This window comes from Sminthopsis crassicaudata, chromosome 4 (assembly GCF_048593235.1).
Source record: "Sminthopsis crassicaudata isolate SCR6 chromosome 4, ASM4859323v1, whole genome shotgun sequence".
Classification (NCBI taxonomy): Eukaryota; Metazoa; Chordata; class Mammalia; order Dasyuromorphia; family Dasyuridae; genus Sminthopsis; species Sminthopsis crassicaudata.
In genome coordinates this window covers 474500353-474522259 of record NC_133620.1, presented here as the reverse complement: position 1 = coordinate 474522259, position 21907 = coordinate 474500353, and positions in this window count along the sequence as shown.

Below are 21907 nucleotides of genomic sequence, written 5' to 3'. Positions count from 1 at the left end.
CTCCCTGCTTTAAGTGTGTTTCCTGTAGACAACATATTGTAGGGTTCTGCTTTTTGATCCAATCTGCTATCCGTCTCCGTTTGATGGGATCGTTCATCCCATTTACATTTACAGTTAAAATTACTAATTCTGTATTTCCTGCCATCGTATTATCCCCAGATTATACTTTTTTCCCTTGACCCCCCTGATCCCCCTCCCCGATATTTAATTTACAAACCCCCCTTGTGACGCGCAACCCTCCCTCTTTTTTTTTTTTTTTTTTTTTTAGGATCCCTCCCCCCTCCCTCCAAGTCCCTTCACTTATTCTCCTTTTCCTTTCCCCTTTTCCTCTCCCCCCTTTTAATGAGGTGAGAGAAAATTCTCTGAAAAACAAATATGTTAATTATTTACTCTTTGAGCCTCTTCTGATGAGAGTAAGATTCACACAATGATTCTCCCCCTCACTAAGTTCCCTCAGATATGGTGTATTTTCTATGTCTCTTCCTGGGATGTAGTTTCCCTCTTTTTATCACTCCTTCCCCTTTTTCTGAACCGACCTCCTTCCCTTTACCACACCCCCCTTTTTTTCTTTTATATCAGTAAAATCAAATTATCCTTGAGTATTTTTTATATACCCACAACAAAGTTACAGTTCTCAAGGGTTCTGTGTACCTTTTTCTGTTTCTCTTCAGTCTTGTGGATGTAGATCAAATTTTTTGTTTAAGTCTGGTTTTTTTCTTAGAAACATATAGAATTCCTCTGTTTCATTGAATGACCATCTTCTTCCATGGAAAAAGATGCTAAACTTAGCTGGGTAGTTCATTCTTGGTTGCAGTCCTTGATCTTTTGCCTTTCGGAATATCAGGTTCCAGGCCCTTCTATCTTTTAATGTGGAGGCAGCCAGATCTTGGGTGACCCTTATTGTGGCACCTTGGTATTTAAATTGTTTTTTTCTAGCTGCTTGCAGGATTTTCTCCTTTGTGTGGTAATTCTGCAGCTTAGCCACAATATTCCGTGGTGTTCTTTTTTTAGGGTCTATTTCAGAAGGAGTTCGATGAATTCTTTCCACATCTACTTTCCCTTCTGTTTCTATTATCTCTGGACAGTTCTCTTTGATAATTTCCTGTAAAATAGAATCTAGGCTCTTTTTTTGGTCATAGTTTTCTGGAAGTCCAATAATCCGCAGATTATCTCTCCTAGATCTATTTTCCAGGTCTATAGATTTTCCCAGTAAGTATTTGACGTTGTTCTCCAGCTTCTCATTTTTTTTGTTTTGTTTGACTGATTCTTGGGTTCTCTGTGAATCATTCATTTCTATTTGTTCCATCCTGACTTTTAAGGAGTTATTTTCTTCTTTCACAGTTTTTAGTTCTTTTTGTAAATGCCCAATTTCATTTTTAAATGAATTATTTTGCTCTATTGAATTTTTTTCCATTTCCCTAATTTTTTTTTTTGAGAATTATTTTCTTTTTCCAATTCAGAAATTCTATTTTCTTGAGACTTTTTTATCTTTTCCAATTCAGAAATCCTACTTTCCTGTGTTTTTTTAACCTTTTCTAATTCACTAATTTTGTTTCCCTGCATCTCCTGTGAATTCTTTATTTTTTCCAACTCCAATTTCAGGACGTTGTTATTCTCTATCATAACTTCCCTTTCCTTGCCCCATTTTTCTTCGATCTCCCTCAATTTCTTAAGAGCTTCTTCTAGGAGAGAGTTATGTGATGGGGGGCAGGAATCGTTCCCCTTTAGGTTGTTATCTTCTGAATCTTTGCTGTTAACTTCCTCGGGGTTGGATACCCGCTCTTTCTCTGTATAGAAGGAATCTATAGTTTTTCTAGCTTTTTTGCTCATACTTAAAAAATGTTTTGGGGTCTGTCCCTGGGGTAGGAAATTATTTACTTCTTTACCAGCTTCCTCCCAGACCGGATGGATGCAGCGGCTCCTGAGCCTGAGCTAAGAGAGAGCTCTGGGAGAGAGTTCCCCACCCCCTCCCTGGAAGCGCCTCAGAGGTGATTAGCACTGCTGTGCTTCGAGGGCGTAGAATAGTGAAGACAGCAAGAAGCTCAGCCTATGTGTCTGGGTGGGGAGTGGACGTCTGCAGCAGGTGACGTGAGAAGCCCCTGCGCTCAAACTGGAAGTGTCTTCCAGAAACCGCGGTCCCTAGTTCAAAGGTTCCGCTTCTCTGGGACTTCCTGGAGCTGAGTTCCACTCCCTCCAGCTAAGCTAGGCAGTGTGTGTTGCCTTGGGCCGTATCCACCCACTTGTCAGTCTCTTAACTATTCTCAGGAGGTAGCTGAGGCCACACCCCCTGGTGCCTGAGTCACCCCCAGGGTCCGGGGAAAATCTAATCTGAGTTTTAAAATATTTTGGCTTTCTCTTCTGAACTGCTAAATAATTAGCAGAGAAGAGCTAACAGCCTGTGCCAGATTCCTTTACCTCAGTGGCTTCTCTGATCCCAGAGCCCCTCCCAGCGCAATGGGCGCAGTGTGCCCCTACCCCACCGTCTGTGCTGGTCTTTCTTATTCCTCCCCTGAGAACTGACCTTTCCTGTTGAAACTCCAGATTCTCTTCAGCTGGTAAGTCGTGCTTCCAGTCCTTGTGGTATCTATCAGTCCTGAGCTAATTTTGAGACTTAATTTATCTAATTGGTTGTGAGGGAGTGAGGACGTTCACTGAGTCGTGTGTTTCCTCTCCGCCATCTTGGCTCCGCCCGATCTATTTATTATTTTTTATTATAGCTTTTTATTTACAAGATATATGCATGGATAATTTTTCAACATTGACAATTGCAAAACATTTTGTTCAAATTTTCCCCTTCCTCCCCCCCTGAGATGGCAGATAGACCAATACATATTAAATACGTTAAAGTATATGTTAAATACAATATATGTATACTCTCTATTTCTTCTTGCAAAGTCGTTTAATTTTTCCTCTAAGAATGTATATGGTATACCATTTGGTGCATATTTATTTAGTATTGCTATTGCTTTTTTGTCTGTTAACTTTTAGCAAGATCATTCCTTATGTCTTTTAATTAGATCTATTTTTGCCTTTATTTTGTATAAAATCAGGATTAATAGATACCCTTTCTTTTTTATTAATTTTTATAATTATAATTTTTTGACAGTATATATGCATGAGTAATTTTTTTATAATGTTATCCCTTGTATTCATTTTTCCAAATTTTCTCCTCCCTCCCTCTACTCCCTCCCCTAGATGACAGGCAATCCCATACATTTTACATATGTTACAATATAACCTAGATACAATATATGTGTGTAAATCCAATTTTCTTGTTGCATGTTAAGTATTGGATTCCAAAGGTGTAAGTAACCTGGGTATAAAGACAGTAGTGCTAACAATTTACATTCACTTCCCAGTGTTCCTTCTCTGGGTGTAGTTGTTTCTGTCCATCATTGATCAACTGGAAGTGAGTTGGATCTTCTTTATGTTGAAGATAACCACTTCCATCAGAATACATCCTCATACAGTATTGTTGTTGAAGTATATAATGATCTTCTGGTTCTGCTCATTTCATTCAGCATCAGTTCATGTAAGTTTCTCCAAACCTTTCTGAATTCATCCTGCTGGTCATTTCTCACAGAACAATAATATTCCATAATCTTCATATACCATAATTTACCCAACCATTCTCCAATTGATGGACATCCATTCATCTTCCAGTTTCTAGCCACTACAAAAAGAGCTGCCACAAACATTTTGGCACATACAAGTCCCTTTCCACCCTTTAGTATTTCTTTGGGATATAAGCCCAATAGCAGCAATGCTGGGTCAAAGGGGAAGCACAGTTTGATAACTTTTTGGGCATAATTCCAGATTGCTCTCCAGAATGGCTGGATTCTTTCACAACTCCACCAACAATGTATCAGTGTCCCAGTTTTCCCACATCCCCTCCAACATTCATCATTATTTGTTCCTGTCATCTTAGCCAATCTGACAGGAGTGTAGTGATATCTCAGAGTGGTCTTAATTTGCATTTCTCTGATCAATAGTGATTTGGAACATTCTTTCATATGAGTGGAAATAGTTTCAATTTCCTCATCTGAGAATTGTCTGTTCATATCATTTGACTATTTATCAATTGGAGAATGGTTTGATTTCTTACAAATTAGGGTCAGTTCTCTATATATTTTGGAAATGAGACCTTTATCAGAACCTTTAACTGTAAAAATATTTTCCCAATTTGTTACTTCCCTTCTAATCTTGTTTGCATTGTATTATTTGTACAGAAACTTTTTAATTTGATGTAATCAAAAACTTCTATTTTGTGATCAATAATGATCTCTAGTTCTCCTCTGGTCATAAATTCCTTCCTCCTCCACAGGTCTGAGAGGTAGACTATCCTTTGTTCCTCTAATCTATTTATGATCTCATTCTTTATGCCTAAATCATGGACCCTTTTTGATCTTATCTTGGTATATGGTGTTAAGTGTGGATCCATATCTAATTTCTGCCATACTAATTTCCAGTTTTCCCAACAGTTTTTTTCAAATAATGAATTTTTATCCCAAATGTTGGTATCTTTGGGTTTATCAAACATTAGATTGCTATAGTTGTACCCTTTTTTCCCCCTTTGTACCCTATTTGTTCCACTGATCGACTGGTCTATTTCTTAGCCAATACCAAATGGTTTTGGTGACTGCTGCTATATAATATAGTTTTAGATCAGGTACACCTAGACCACCTTCATCTGATTTTTTTTTTCATTAAATCCCTTGAAATTCTCGACCTTTTATTCTTCCATATGAATTTTGTTGTTATTTTTTCTAGGTCATTAAAATAGTTTCTTGGGACTCTGATTGGTACAGCACTAAATAAATAGATTAGTTTGGGGAGTATTGTCATCTTCGCTCGGCCTATCCATGAGCACTGGATGTTTTTCCAATTATTTAAATCTGACTTTATTTTTGTGGCAAGTGTTTTGTAATTTTGCTCATATAATTCCTGACTTTTCTTTGGTAGATGGATTCCCAAATATTTTATGCTCTTGACATTTGTTTGGAATGGAATTTCTCTTTGTATCTCTTGCTGTTGCATTTTGTTGGTGATGTATAAAAATGCTGAGGATTTATGTGGATTTATTTTGTACCCAGCAACTTTGCTAAAGTTGGGGAATTATTTCTAATAACTTTTTATTAGAATCTCTAAGTATACCATCATATCATCTGCAAAGAGTGACAGTTTGATTTCCTCATTACCTACTCTTATTCCTTTATAGATACCCTTTCTTTTATTTCTTTCTTTTTTCCCTTCCTTCCTTCCTTCCTTCCTTCCTTCCTTCCTTCCTTCCTTCCTTCCTTCCTTCCTTCCTTCCTTCCTTCCTTCCTTCCTTCCTTCCTTCCTTCCTTCCTTCCTTCTTTCCTTCCTTCCTGCTTTCCTTCCTTCCTTTCTTTTTTTAACTTTGGCTGAAGCATAATATATTCTGCTCCAACCTAGAGATAGGGAAAAGTGAAAGCTGTGAAAGATGGGAAGGAGCTTTGTACCCTTGGCATCTGGAAGGATTATGGTGCTATCCCTCAAGAGAGAACTTGGGGGCAGAGGGCAGCTTGATGGAGGAAATGTCTGATTCACTATGGGACATGCTGAATTTGAGAAGTCCAACAGACAGGTTATGATACTCAACTGGTATGAAGAAAAGGGGTTAGAGATTCAAATCTAGACTTCAGAGTCAGCCTTGGTATTGCCATCTCATTAGGACCCTCTGCCCTTTTGATTGAAGGCCAGAAGTGAAGAGCACATCCCAGATCTCTTAGGAAGCCAGTTACTTCACCATTTTCCACCTGGCTCCACTTTTTATATTTTTCCATCATGATCCAATCTGGATAGTTTCTCTGCTGCCCTGCCTCCCCTTTCAGCCTGTTATTAATAAACATTTATTAAGTGCCTACTATGTGCCAGCAGAGTTACTGGCACATTGTGAACACTTAATAAATATTTATTGAATAATAGAATGTACTCCTTCCTCTTTTCTAGCCTCTTCAAACCCCTACCCCTGTTAAAGACTCAGTACAAGTGTTATCTCCTATAGGAAGGCTTTTCTAAGCTTCCCAGTTATTATTGCTGCTATTATTGTTGGATTACCACGGGTATATCTTGTATATATTTATCTTTATACATGGTAGTTCTCTCCAGCAAAATAAGAATAGTAATCACCCAACTTTTTTTCTAAAATGGTAGCCCCCTGTGAACTGGTACTGCATCTTTCTTGTTTTTGCAGCCTTAGTTCCATGGCTTGAGACACAGGATTTTTTTGACAGATGCTTTTTTTTAATATTTAAAAACAAAACAAAAGAACCTCCCCAAACATACTCCTGCCCAAACAAATGAACAAACAAAAAAGAGCCAGATTAAATAAAATGTATGGTGAACATATCTAGCAAACATCTGTATGTACAATTAAATACTGTGTCTGTTACTGCAGCAAAATCTCAAACAAACAATATACAAGTGTTCTAGGAGGCTACAAACAATATGCAAGTGTTTTGGGGAGCTGGGGTAGGTAGAGGAAGGGTAAGCACATTTTAATTCATGGGATGGGGGAGATAAAATGGGGGAAAGTGAAAGGAGGGAGGAATCTATTTTTCTTTTTCATTCTCTTCATATAAATATATTCATAAAGATCAAAAAGAGGCAGAGGGGATAGAGTGCCTAGGGAAAGGGAGGAATGGGAGAATGAAGGACCCTTCCATATTACTCCCACAAAATGAAAGAAATTCACTGGGGCCCAGCATGAGAAAAAGGGATGTCTGAAAAAGAAGGGAGAGGATCATAGGGAGAAGTAAGCAGAGAAAAAGGGGGCCATCCAGGGGCAGAGAGAGAAAAGAAGGCAAAGTAAGCCCTTAGAACGAGTCTAGTGTTTCTGTGTGTGCATGTGCACGCCTGTTTCCCTGTCTCCATGACGCCATTGTCCATTTTTATGTGTTGATCTCCCTCATGTAAATTTATATGTCTTTATGGGTCAGCATCTTTATCTGTGCTTTTTCTGCATCCTTTGGTCACGCCAAGCAGCCCCAACCATGATGCTGACTTCTTCCCCATCTCCCCTGATTGAGAGCTGGTCCTCTCTAGGATGGCACGAGAAGATGTGAGGTTCCGTTTGAAAAGCCACATCAAATTGTATTGCACTGGACTGGTTTGACATGGTGTGGTTTGACTTGAGCTTGTAAGAGGGTCAGATGAGGAAAATCCATCGAGTGTCCTCAAATAGTCTCCACTTTCTGGCTTTGGGCACATTCGTTTGACATATACTTCCTGGAAATATGGATAGTAATTCTTATTTCAAATCTCATATCATAGTGCTCTGCATTCATTCCTCACTTATTTTCCCATACATCACCTTTACCTCTCCACAAGCAGACTGTTTGAACTGTGAGCTTCTTAAGTGCAGGGAAAACCACTCCTTGGTACATAGCTATTCTATGCATAAAACATATTCAATAAATGTTTGTCGAATGAATAAATGTAAAATGGCAAAATATACTTGAATAGTGCTTTGAAAAATTTATTTGATTCTCAAAAGAACACCATCTTGTCAGCAGGATACTGTTGCACCCATTTTATTGATTCATAAACTAAAGCTCCAAGAGATCCAGAGACTTGTCAGCAGTCAATAACTGGCACCTGAGAAATCAACCAAAAATATTCAGGATATATCCATCCTATTTTCAAACTCTATATAGCTTTCGTGTTAGCTATTAAATAAGTCAGAAATTAGGTTAGAAAGACCTTCAAATTAAAGATTCTTATCCCATATCTTTGAAGTTTTCCATTCCTTCAACTTCAGACAGTATTAATCCTATTACCTAAGCCCTGTGAGGGTTAGTATTGGCATTTTCTAAATAGCTGAAGCATATGGCATTTTCTATTTCTTCATCTAGATGAGCATTAAATATCCCAACAGCTGGTGCTCACATATCTTCTCTTCCAAGATAATTCTATAGTCTAATGGCTTTTGCAGATAGGATCTTCCCCTGGTATTTAGCTTTAATTACCATATATTTTCCTTAATTTTATTTAATTACTTCTGTTTTAAGCCTCATTGTACCATGCTATTCGCTTTGGGCTTTAAAATCTTCCTACATGTTACATGGTTATTATCTCCCCTTGAAGCCGCCCCTTTGCCAAAAATCACAGACTGAGGACTTATTGTTAAAAAACAAACCAAAACCAAAAAGCAAACACAAACATTTTGTGGTCTAAGTCATTGCACTTATAGAACTTCTCGTGGAGTAGTTATTGTGTATGTCTACAAACCAATACTTTCATTTTATAAAATTTTTCTATAAATTTCCTAAAGGAAAAATATAGATGCCCCACGTAATTGACCCCAGTATAATATTGATGTTACCATATCCGTTGTGATCTAAAGTAACATTAGGTCTGGTCCAGCTTCTTCTCCTCAGGTTAGATCCTATGTGGAAGATGATTGTAGCTCATTGTAGATGCTATATTTTAGTTCCAATATTGACAGATTTCAGTGGATCCAGAAGTGGATTCTGAGATCATGCCATGTAAAGATGCACTGAACTGAAGTATATATGAACTATATGGGACAGAATTATTATCCAATGAGAATGTGAGCTCTGAGAGCAGAGAATCTCTAACTTTTTATTTCTATTAATTTTCCATGTTGCATACAGTACTTTACACATGGTGAGTGCTTAATGAATGCTTCGTTCATGATGAGCTATCACTTATGGACAGAGAATAGTGCTGGTTTTAGCATCAGAAGTCCTGTATTCAAATCTTACCTCTGCAACGTATTGTCTGTGTGATGTTGGGAGATTCATTTACCTTCCCTGGGTCTTAGTGTCCCTGCAATTGAGGGAGATTAACCAAAGGTATCTTCCAGCTCTAAGTCAATGGTCATCCTCTTGGCTTGTAAAGCCAAGGACTGTCTTCTAAAAGTGAAAATCATGTTTTGTCCTCTTCAAGAGGATTACTGCTCATGAAAATCCTCAAAAGGCTTGACTGGTCAAGAAGCGACAGAACCTAGAAGCCCTTTCCCCTAGGTTTTCTATTAGACCATAAACAACTTTCTGGAGGGGCTGGGAGAGAATGGAAATGTAAGATAGGGGTTGCAGGAGCCCGTGGTCTTGTCATATTCTGGTTAATGGAGCAAGTGCCATATTCTATAGTAATTATGTTGGATTTGCAGCTTAGAGACTTGAGTACAAATCCTGACTTCTACTTACTCAGCCAATAAACATTTACTAAAAGCCTACCATGTGTCCAGAGCTATTTTAGGTGGGCATTGGCGATTCAAAGAAAGCTAAAAGGCAGTTTGTGTTCTTACAGTTCACAGTCTAATGAGGGTGACCTGTGAATGAGATGAGGTGAGATCTTTCAAGACAGTTGTGAAAATCGAGTAAGGCTTCATCTACTTCAGAGTTTGAGTAGGCCTGAAGAACTCTAAACATTAAGTCAAGGGCATAATTGCGTTCCCCTCTCATGATATCATCTCCCTATTTCAGCCAAATATGGGCAACTATGTACTTATTGGTCAAGTTCAATTTCATGGGCAGATCTCGCGTTTAGAAAGTAAGACTCTCAGCCAATGAGGATGAGGGTCAGTGATGGGAGGGGGTGTTTTGCCTTAGGGATTAAAGGGGCTGTCCTGCCCACAGGAGGCGCTTCCTCTCTTCCATTGTCTACTCGAGGAGTGGGACGCCCGATTCTTTCGAGAACGTACAATAAACTTTGCTTTTCTTTAGAGCTCTCTCCAGCTTTTTTTTATTAAATGGTGACCCCTCACCGTTTCCGTACCACACACATGTAAACAACTATGTCCAAACAAGATGTATTTAGGAAAATTGGAAATAATGAGCAGAATAAAGATGCTAGAAATGAAAGGGATTGTAAAAGATTTCCTGTAGAAAGTGGGACAGCTGGGACTTGAAGGGAATTAAGGAAATTGGAAGGCAAAGGTGAGAAGAGAGAGGATTCCATGTAGATGAGATAGTCGGTGAAAATGTCTGAAGGTGGGAGAAGAGTGTCTTGCTTGAGGAACGGAAAAGTCAGATTCACTGGATCACAAAGCACATTGGGAATAGGATATTAGATATAAGGGACTTTGAAAGACAAAGGATTTTTTATGTGATACTGGAGGTAATAGGAAATCATTGGGGTTTATTGAATAGGGGAGTTTCATTGTCAAATATGTGCTTTAAGAAGATCACTTTGGCAACTGAATGGAAGATAGACTAGAGTGGAAAACATTGTAGACAGAATACAAAGTAGGCGATTACTGCAGAAGGTATGTGTAGGAGGTGTTATTTACCAGCTTTATGACCTTGGGCAAGTCCTTTCACTCCCTTAGTCTTTATTGGCTCATCTATAAAATGAAAGGACAGGACTTGGATTCTTATAATGACCCCTTTGGTCTTAAATCTATGATCCTATCATAGGGCGCCACTATTTCAATATTCTTTAACTAAAGAGTATATAAAGAAGGAGCATTTCTCTACGAGTTCCACAAGATGAGCAGGCTGGGAATGGATTTTGACCTGCATTAGTGTGGGTAATGGCACCAGTAAAACAGTAATTAGATCACAGTTCAATGTACTTTGGGAATCTAAATACTAACAGATGTACACAGCTTTTTACTGCCTCCCAAGGCTTCACACTCAGATAATGCTGGTTCCACAACTATTTTGTTAGGAAAATGACATAAATGTTATACCCACTGTGCAGATAAGAAAACAATCTTAGAGAAGTAATTTGCCCAAGATTATATGGCTCAGTAAGAGGACTCACAACAAAACTCTGATCTCTTAACCCATAGCCCAGGTAATTTTATCAACTTGCTCAAATTTTTCACATCTCCCTGTAAGTCGTCATCAATTGTTAGTGGTTCTTCAAGGGCTTATAAACTAAAGTGTACAATTTCTCCAAAGCAATATTCTTTGTAGAGTCCAAAGCATTGGGAATATTTTGCCACATGAAAATAATAAAAGGTTTATTTCATTTAATGGAAATCTTGGAATCTTTCTGTGTTCAATTCTGGGCAAGCTCAAATAATAATGACTTGGGTATCATAGATGATGAGAATAACATAAAACTAGCATATATTTCTGGGTGAGGCAAATTCCTTTGTGTATAATGAATCCATCGACTCCTTTTTTTTTTTTTTTTTTTTTTTTTTTCACTATAGCAGTCATACTGGATAGATCCCAGTTTTGGCCTTCATCACATTTTTTTGGGACAGAATATTGGACCTGGAATCAGGAAGACTCATTTCCATGGGCTCAAATCTTAGACATATAACTAGCTATATGATCCTGGGCAAGTCATTTAATCCTTTTGGACTCCGTTTCTAACTTTATTTGAGAGCAATGGCAAAACAGTTACAAGCAAAACCTTGAAGAAAACATGTGAATTGAATCCAAGTCCACCAAGAATTCCTGGAAGAGTTAAAATATTTTCAAACTCTAATAAGAAGCACTTTACAGCTATCAGATTGGCTAATATGGAAGGAAATGAAAATGATAAATGTTGGCAAAGATGTGGAAAAATTGGAACACCAATGCATTGTTGACGTGGTTGTGAACTGATCCAACCATTCTGGAGAGCAATTTGGAACTGTGTCACAAAAGTTATAAAACTGTGCATTGCCTTTGATTTAGTAATACTACTACTGGGTCTGTATCCTAAAAGGGAAAAGGACTCTTACATACAAAACCATTTAGAACAATTCTTTTGTGGTGGCAAAGAATTGGAAATCAAGGAGATGCCCATCAATTGGGATATAGCTGAACTAATTGTGGTATGTGAATTTAATGGAATACTATTGTGCTATAAGAAATGATGAGCAAGAGGATTTCAGAAAAACCTGGAAAGACTTGCATGAACTGATTCTCAAAGAAGTGTGCAGAACCAGGAAAAACACTGTATACAGTAAAAGCAACATTATGTGATGATCAACTATGATAGACTTAGCTCTTCAGAGAATTGCAATGATTCGAGACAAATTCAATCTCATGATGGAGAATGTTGACCACATCTTGAGAAAGAACTATGGAATCTGAATGGAATCCAAAACAGACTATTTTCAATTTTTTTTTGTTTTTTGTTTTCTTTCTCGTGCTTTTTTTCTCTTTTGTTTTGAGTCCTCTTTCACAACATGACTAATTTAAAAGTATGTTTATTATGATTGTGCATGGATAACTATCAGATTTCTTGCTCTCTTGAGAGAGGGGAAGAGAGGAAGGGAGAAAAATTTATGGTTAAAAATCTTACAAAGATAAATGTAAAAACTATCTTTATATGTAATTGGAAAAATAAGATACCATTAATTTTTAAAATATCAAATAAGTGTGGTAGAGAAAAAAATTGATAAAGAAATGAAAATGAGGATTATAAAAATACAATGTCTTGGTTAAAAGAGGCATAGAAATTCTGGGAAAAAATACGCTAAAAATACAGTTGGCCAAATGATGAAAATCGTAAGGCCCTTTTCATGTAAAATTAGCTGGAGAAGGAAATGGGAAATCACTCCTATATCTTTGCCCCCCCCAAAAAAAAATCAAATGGGGTCTCAAAGAATTAGGCATGACTGAAAAAAATTAGAATAATTTATTTTTAAAAATGAATTTTATTGATTTAAATTTTTTTATCTAAATATTCTCCCTGAGAAGAAATGCCATTTAACAAAGAAAAATATAAAGAGAAAAAATGATTAGTTTGATAACAAACAAAAAAAAGTCTGTCAATATATTTATTGTTCCAAAGGAATTTGAGGAGGTGTCTTTTCATATTTCTTCTTTGGGATCAACCATGTTCTTTTTAATTTCTCAGTATTAATTTTAAATTATTTTGTGGTTGTGGCTATTTCCCTTTAAGCTGCTGAAGTCATTTGGTATAGCATTTTCTTGACTTTGTTTACTTCTCTTTCCATTGATTATGTATTTCCATGCTAGTTTCATATTCATCATACATACGATTTCTTCTACAGCAGAATAATATTCTATTAACTTCATGTACCACAATTTCTTTAATCATTCTCCAATTGATAGGCATATGGTTTTTTCCTAGTTTTTTGCTGCCACACATCCTATGTGTACATGCACACATGTGTGCATACAAACACAGACCCAGACAGATGTGTGTGCAAACACACACACACACACACACACACACACACACACACACACACCCCACATGATTCTATAAATAGTTTGCTTTTTATAGAACCTTTATTTTTATCAGTAGTTTCCTTGACTTATGAACAGCATTAGAATATCTTGATCAATGGGTATGGACACTTTAGTTATTCAATTTGTGTAATCCCAAATTGCTTTCTGCAATGGATGCAATAAATCATAGCTCCCAGAATGTTTATCTTTCCACAATCACTCCAATATTGATTTTTCCCATCTTTTTGAATCTTTGCCAATTACATTTACATTTTTCTTATTTAGGGATATTAAATGCTTTCTATGTTCCAAGTATTGTACTAAACACTAGGATATTAAAGAAAGAAACAATATGAATTTGATTCTCAAGAAGCTTATAAAAGTCTCTAAATCTTAATTATTTTAAGTTACTAAAGCTTAGAACTTTAGTAAGAATTGGAGGACAGACTATATTCTAATAAAAATCAAATCGCATGAGGAGGTAGAAAGCAGAGATGGGCATAGCCAGCAAAAACATAATAAGCCAGTGTGTGGGCAGTGTTGGCCAGAGAGTCCACTGGAATGAGAATGAGCATTTCTGGGCTTTCTCATCATGTGGGGATTGCAGCAAGGGATTCCTAAATTATTTCTCTATTTGGAACATTTTTATGTAGTTGTTCATTGAAATTGTTAGTCTGTAATTTTGATAAGTTGTAATTCTTCTTTTGAGTACTGTTCTTTTAAAAATGCTTTTGGAGATACATGCATATATATATGAATATATATATATGAATATAACATATATATACATATATATGTATGTATATATATATATGTTATATTCATGCATGTGCTTGTGTGTATTGCTTATATATGTGCTTGCACTGGTGCATGAATGTCTTATCTAACAAATTATTATCTGAAAAATTGGACAAAATGGTGCTTTTATGCCATCCTATTTCTTCCCTTCTTATCCTACACTTACTAATTTTGTTTGTTCAGAAACATTGTCACAGCATGTCTGGAGTCAGAATGACCTGAGTACAAATCCAGCCTCAGATTGTTAATTAGTAGATGTGTTACCCTGAATAATTCACCTACCCTCTGTCTATATTAGTTTCTTTATCTGAAACAGAGAAATAATTATAGCATCTATCTTGTTCTAGAATTGATGTAGGGACAGCATGAAATCATATTTTTAAAGCAATTTGCCCATCTTAAAATGCACATTTAGGGTTAGAGACAGAGGCACAAAGTTAAGGTTAAGTTGAAGGGTTAGAGTTGGAGTAAGAGTTATTAGTTAATATCACACAAAATAAAATAAAATAAAATGCTAACTAGGAGATTACAGCAATATATCACAAGTATCATACTCGCTGATCAAGTGGAATTTGTACCAGGAAGGAAGAGCTGGCTCAGTATTAGAAGAACTATTAGCATAATTGACCATATCAATCACAAAATAGCAAAAATCATATGCTTATGCTAATATGTGCAGAAAAAAGCTTTTAACAAAATACAATACCTATTCTTATTTTAAAAAATTAGAAAGCATAGGAATCAATGGAGTCTTTCTTAAAATGGCAAGTATTATCTATCTAAACCAAGAGCAAACATTATCTATAATGGGTATAAACTTGAAGCCTTCTAATAATATCACAGATGGAGCCAGGATGTCCATTATTATTCTATATATTATAGGAAGTATTAGCTATAGCAATGAAAAGTGAAAGAAATTTGGGAATAAAAAAAAGCAATGAAGAAACAAAACTATCAATCTTTGCAGATATAAAGATGGCATAGAGAGTCCAACAAAATCAACTAAAAAACTAATTGAAACAATTAGCAACTTTAGCAAAGTTGCAGGATATAAAATAAATCCACATGAGTTCTATATATTGCCTCTCCAAAAGAAGTAAAAGATAGAAAGATGAATTCCTTTTAAAATAACTGCAGATAAAATTCAATCCTTGGCTGTCTACATGCTAAGAGAAACCCAGAGACAAATAAACACAATGACAACACATATTTCACATAAATTAAGATCTAAACAATTGTAGAAATATTTAATGATTCATGGGTAGACTGAGGGTAGACTAAAAATGACAATTCCATTCAAGTCACTTTACTTATTCAGTGCGTTCTATTCAAACTACCAGAGAATTATTTTACAGAACTAGGAAAAATAATAAAATTCATGTGGAGAAACAAAAGGTCAAAAATATCAAGGGAATCAATTAAAAATGTGAAGGAAGGCATCTTCAACAGTGCCTAATTTCATGTTATATTACAAAATGATAATTCTGAAAACAATCTGATCTTCACTAAGAAATAGAGTGGTAGATCAGTGGAATAAATTAAATACGTAATACATAGTAATAAATGACTATTAAAATCGAATGTTTGTTAAGTAAAAAGATCCAAGCTTTTGAAAGAAAAACTCAGCATGTGACTTTTTAGAAGGAAAACTGGAAAACAGTTTGGCAGAGAGAAACATCTAATCTTGTACACCAAGGTAAAATCAGAATGGATAAATGAATTGGAGATAAAGATGATATTATAAGTAAATTAGGGGGGATGGGGAAATTTGCCCCTCAGATCTATAAATAAAGGGATAACATATAACAAAAGAAGAGATAAAAAGTTTCATAGGAAATAAAATTGACAATATTGATTACATGAAATAAAAAAAAAAGTTTTTGCACAAACAAAAGTAATGAAACCAAAATGAGAAGGAAAATGGAAAACTAGAAAACAATTTTTATACTGAGTTTCTTTGATAAAGGCTTCATTTTTGAAATATATGGGTAATTGAGCCAAATTTGTAAAAACAAACAAACAAACAAACAAACAAATAAATAAATAAATAAATAAATAAATAAGTAAATAAATAAATGAAGGTATTTCACCAAATGATAAATGGTCAAGGATATGAACAGACAGTTTTTAGAAGAAGAAATCAAAGTGATCAATAATCACACGAAAATGTTCTAAATAACCATTGATTAGAGAAATGCAAATTGAAACAACTTTGAGTATCTCCTCATACTTATCAGATTGGTGAACGTGGCAGAAAAGGAAAATTCAGAAAGGGATGTAGATAAAATGGATATACTAACATACTGACAGTGGAGCTGTGAGGTGGTTCAGTTATTCTGGAGAACAATCTGGGTCTAAAACCCCCATTTGGGGTTTTCATGGCAAAGGTTCAGGAGTATTTTGCTATTTCCTTTTTTAGCTCATTTGACAAATGAAGAAACTGAGTCAAAGAAGGTGAAATGACTTAGTCTGGCTCCCAACAACTAGTATGTACTTAAGGCTATATAAATCAGAAAAAAGAGTCTTCCTGATTAAAACCCAGCACTCTATCCACTGTACCACCTAGCTGTCCCTCCCACCCAAGATACAACAGCAACCACAATAACAACAACAACAACAAAAAAAAAAAAAATATATATATATATATATACATACATATATATATATATATATATATATATGAAAAGATTATAGAATTGTTGAATTAGAGCTGAAAGAGACTTCAGAGTCCAGTGAATCCAACCAATTTGTATTATAATTGAAGAAATCCAGGGTAGTTAAGTGACTGATACAGAGTTCCTAGTTAAGTGTTAAAAATCTGATTTGAGTTCAGGTCTTCCTGCCTCTTTGGCCAGCTCTCTATTTCACTAGGCAGCTATTTCTCAGGGTACTTTTAAATACTCTTCCTCTCTCACGGGGCTGACAGTACTAAGCCCAGGACACATTTGTGCAATGACCTGCTAAGCTAAACTCTATTAGGTGTTAATTTTCCGGCCCATGTTCCCCTTTAAATTAATTTCACTGTTCCCTAGGGGCTTTGTATGCATTTTTTTTTCTATTGCAAACAGTTCATGTGCATCTTTCTAGTCTTATCCGATCACTCTCATGAATCTGCAAAGCTTCATGCAGTTGTGATGAATGCCACATGGTCATTGAGCAATAGAGTCTCTCTCCAGCAGAGCCAATGGGCTGCTTCTTCAGAATCTGACTCTCCATTTGGGGAACTGGTCAGTGACTTGGCACTCCACCCAAGATTAGCCCTTTCTCTGGAATCACTCATGTAGATATTTCAACATACTGCTTGGGTGTGGCCACTATAGACTGTGCTCATGACAAAAACAGACAATAGCCAGTCATAATATTCTAAAGGCTATGTTTCTTTTTTTTGCTAGGTCTGTCATATTAGAATATAAGCTCCCAGAGGGCAGGGAATGCATTGACCTTTCTGTTTGCAGGGGATAATAGTGTCTGGCACATAATGAGCATTTAGGAAATGTTTGGAGATTGTTTCAACTCTTTCAGATTTATGATTTCATCCATGTAGGAAACTCTTGTGAAGCAAACTCCCTTCATTAATGTAGATGGACATCTGCTCTATAATTTGTTACTTCAGTGAGTTAATGGCCTGAGGAAAAGGGAAGGGAGAGAAGGAAATAAGCATTTATCTAGTACCCACTGTTTACTAGGCATTGTGTTTTACAAATATCATCTTATTGGAGCCTTCCAACAATCCTAGAAAGTGGAGTTATTAGCCTCATATACAGTCAAGGAAACAGAGGTCCATTAAGGTGAAGTACTTTGCTGCAGGTCATAAAGTTAGTGAGTATCTGGTGCAATGGGAGATGTGCTCCTTGTTAAATAACATAGCCCGGGTGTTTCATAGCTGGGATTGGACCCCAGGTCTTCCTGAGTCCTCTAAGTCTAAGTCTCTATCCATTATTGCAGCTTAGTTCTTTGCTTTGTAGTGATCAGATTTTTAATGAATATTAGATAAAGAAGGAAGGAAGGAAGGAAGGAAGGAAGGAAGGAAGGAAGGAAGGAAGGAAGGAAGGAAGGAAGGAAGGAAGGAAGGAAGGAAGGAAGGAAGGAAGGAAGAGGGAGAAAGAAAGGGAGGGAGGAAGGAAGGAAAGGAGGGAGAGAGGGAAGATGAAAGTTATTGTTTCTAATCACTTTCTTTTCTCTGCAATGTCATGGTCATTAGAATTTGGAGACTCTAGAACCCCGCAGAGAGAAGGCAGGGGTATTGCTAATGCACTCTGGCCTCAGGGTCCTATTCTGCTACCACCACCACCAACGCCACCTCCACCCATTTTGGGAGTCCTCTCTATTACGTCTTCCTTCAACTAATCTATGCTGTTGTCTCCAGTCCTACTGCTGGGAATTTCTCAGAGCCTCAGCTACCTAGGAGAGACCAGATTAATGCTGCCCATTTTCTTACTACGTGGACTGTGCTGGCTTAGAACATCCCTTCCTGGAGCCTTCTCAATGATCTTCTGACACTCTAAAGATAGCCAATTGGGCAGTTGAGTGAGTGTGTGGCCAGAAGAAGATGAATAATGTAGGCTGGTTAGAACACAACAAACTTGTGCAATGTCCTAGTACCACGGATTTAGAGTCAGAGACATCTTGGAGGTGAATAAGTCCAATCATGTCATAGAAGGAAAGTGGCTGAGGTTGAGAAGAAGGACCCTGTCCCAGGTCACAGATAAGAAGTGGAAGAGCAGAACTGGCACTCTGGTGCTTTGACTATAATGCTCTTTCTATTGGACCACCCAGCCCTCTCCTGTCTCTTTCCTTTGCTTCTTTTTACTGGTAGCTCTCTTCATTTACGGAGCAGTCACAGACTCTTCTCCCAAGATGTTTATAATAAACTTTAAGCAGAGGGAAAAAAATCCATTTGAACCACTCCCAAATGAAATGAACTGTTTGTGGAATAGCACACTCCCCCACCGTGGCGTTCTTCAAGAGGAACAACAACACTAAGTGACCAGATGGCAGGCACACTGGGGCGAGCACTCCATATGTGACCTAGATGGTCTGTGAGCCGAAGGGTTCTGACTTCTATCATCTGGGTAATGCAGGCAGGAGCCAGGCTGAAACAAAAGCTGAAAAGGAGGATTCTGTCTGGGGACTTTTGGTCAGATGTGATGAGAAGAATGGCCCACAGGGTTTGTGTCCAGGACCCGGTGCTGAATGAGTTCAGATCCGAAGAAGTTGAGAGTTCTTTGAAATGGATGGAGAACCTGGGGGAGCTCTATCTATCAATGAGGCTCAAGCTCCTTCCCCAGATATTGTCTTCTTAGATAATGCTGTAGTTTAAAGGATTTCTGTGGGTTCACTCAGTCAGCATACAGGAGAGGGAGACCTTGAGCCCACCTCTTACAAGTTTTGAGGTGGATTCTATCCACGGTACTCTGCTGCCTTTCTGCCAGTCACCAACTTTGACTCCAACCTCAGAATCTTTCCATTATAGTGAGACAGCAAGGTGATGCAATGGAGACAGTTCTGGACTTGGACTAAGGAAAACCTGCAAACATATCTTCCTTTACATAACTACAAACTATGTAACCTCAGGAAAGTCACTTAATGTCAGTCATGGTTACCATATCTGTAAAATGGGGATGACAACTGTACCTGTCTGAGAATTATTTCTGAGGACAAAAGGAGATCACATGGAAATAGCTATATAAATGCTATCTATTATTATTCTACTAACTTTTCCTTTGGTCTGAGAAGAAGGGGGGAGGGAGAGTGACAAACAGAGGAGAGAGAGAGAGAGAGAGAGAGAGAGAGAGAGAGAGAGAGAGAGAGAGAGAGAGAGAGAGAGAGAGAGAGAGAGAGAGACAGAGACAGAGACAAAGAAACACAGAGTGAAATACACACACAGATGGAGAAACAAAGATAGAGAGAGACACAAAGGGATAGAAACACACACAGGGAGAAACACAGAGAGTGAAACACACACAGAGACAGAGAGGGACAGTCAGAGAAAGAAACAGACAGAGACAGAGATAGAGATAGATAGAGCACTAAAGAGGAAATTAAAGCCTTGAACCATAAGTAAATCATACAGGATCGTGCATGTGAACAAGTGAGCAGGAAATTGAATTCCAGCTCTATACAACCTCGTTTCCCCAATATATCAGGTCTAAATCAGTTAAGAAGAAAGTTTCATAGTGGTGGAAAGACAACTTAAACTGTAATCCCAGGACTTGAGTTCAAATTCTGCCTCTGCCTGAAATTTGACCTGTATTTTCTCTGATAATACTTCCAAGGCTGTAAGGGAGGAGAAGTTGATTCAGACTCCAAGATTGCTCCCCCCTACAGTAGTTATTCCCAGAAGAGTTTGAAGCAGCATCAAATCAATAAAGAATGTAGGTTGGAGAGCTGAAAGTCTCCCCTATAACCTTGTCTTTTCTCTTCTTCCTCCTCAATAAGTAATTATTAAGTACTCTTTAGTACCAGACATTATGCTAAGGTCAGGGAAATGAATCAAGATAAAATTAGCCCTTGGTGTGAAGGAGCTTACAATCCATGGGGGAAACACTAGGCAAACCACTCTGTACAAAGAAGCCATTTTCCAGATGAGGAATTATGGAAGAGGGGAGGCACAAGTATATAAGGGAGTATAAGAAAATGGCAAAAGGTCTATGCTATGAAGGGTCTTCAAAGCTAAAGAGAAGATTTTATATTTGTTCCTGGAGGTAACAGAAAATCCCTGGAGTTAACTGAGTGGAGGGAGATGTGACATGTCAGACCTGAGAGTTAGGAAGATTCCTGAGTCAAGGATGGACTGGAATGAAGAAGGATTTGAAGTTAGTCCTAGTTAGTTGGGCTGGGGAGCCCAAGGTGTAGGTGAGGTAGAGTCGATGATCTTAGTGTCAAGAGTAGAGAAATAAAATATCTAAGCTTTTTCAGTGTCAGACAGTTCTAGCTCACATTAGCTCTAACATGAGTCAGCCTGAAGAGAGTTTGGGAGTCATCAACTGGGCAGCAGCTGTGACTTCTGGGAAGTCTGTACTTGGTAGAAACCAAACCTGGAGGTCATGAATTTAGGATGACATCTGCAGAGGAGATCAAAGGATCCTGGGCATTTGAGAAAGGCAATTGAAAGAACAGTCAGGCAGCTGCACACAGAAACCATCTCACCCCACTCCACCCTTACCAAAAGCCAGTAGCAGAAGCCAATTTAATTATCCTTCCAGACAGAGTGGCTCGCTGTGTTCCAGAGCCAATGTTATGGTGAAGTTTGAGAGAGGGGCTCCAGCTGCCTGGTAGCATCCTTCTGTTCCTCAGCCTGAAGCCCTAAGATTCTTTTCAACTGATTAAGTCTGGTCCTCCCTTCGCCACAAATTCTAATGCCTTTTTCTGAAAAAGACCTTGGATTGATTTTGTATATATTTTGTAATTGGGCATATACATGTTGAGTTTTTTTACTCTAGGAATTTCTTCTTGGTCAGATACAGATTCATTTTTTTTGTACTAGAAACAGCAGCAGCAGCAGCAGCAGCAGCAGCAGCAGCAGCAGCAGCAGCAGCAGTAGTAATAGTAGTAGTAGTAGTAGTAGTAGTAGTAGTAGTAGTAGTAGTAGTAGTAGAAGTAGTAGTAGTAGTAGTAGTAGTAGTAGTAGTAGTAGTAGTAGTAGTAGTAGTAGTAGTAGTAGTCATGGTAAGCAAACACCAGAAGAGCACAGTAAAATAGTAGTAGCAGCAGCAATAATAAAAAGCTAACATTTTATACAGCTCTTACCATATACTAGGAACTATGTAGATTCTTAATAATAAATACTTTGTTCATTGATTAACAATTCAATTTAATTTAATTCAACAACTGTTTATTCTGTCTCTACTACATGCATAGTATTATACTAAGCCAAAGTGGAAGTCAAAGGAGAAGAAGATACATGAAAACATTTCATTAGACTCATAAACTTGACCAATCCAGGAGCTCCTTTAGTCCTCATATATCCATCGCAC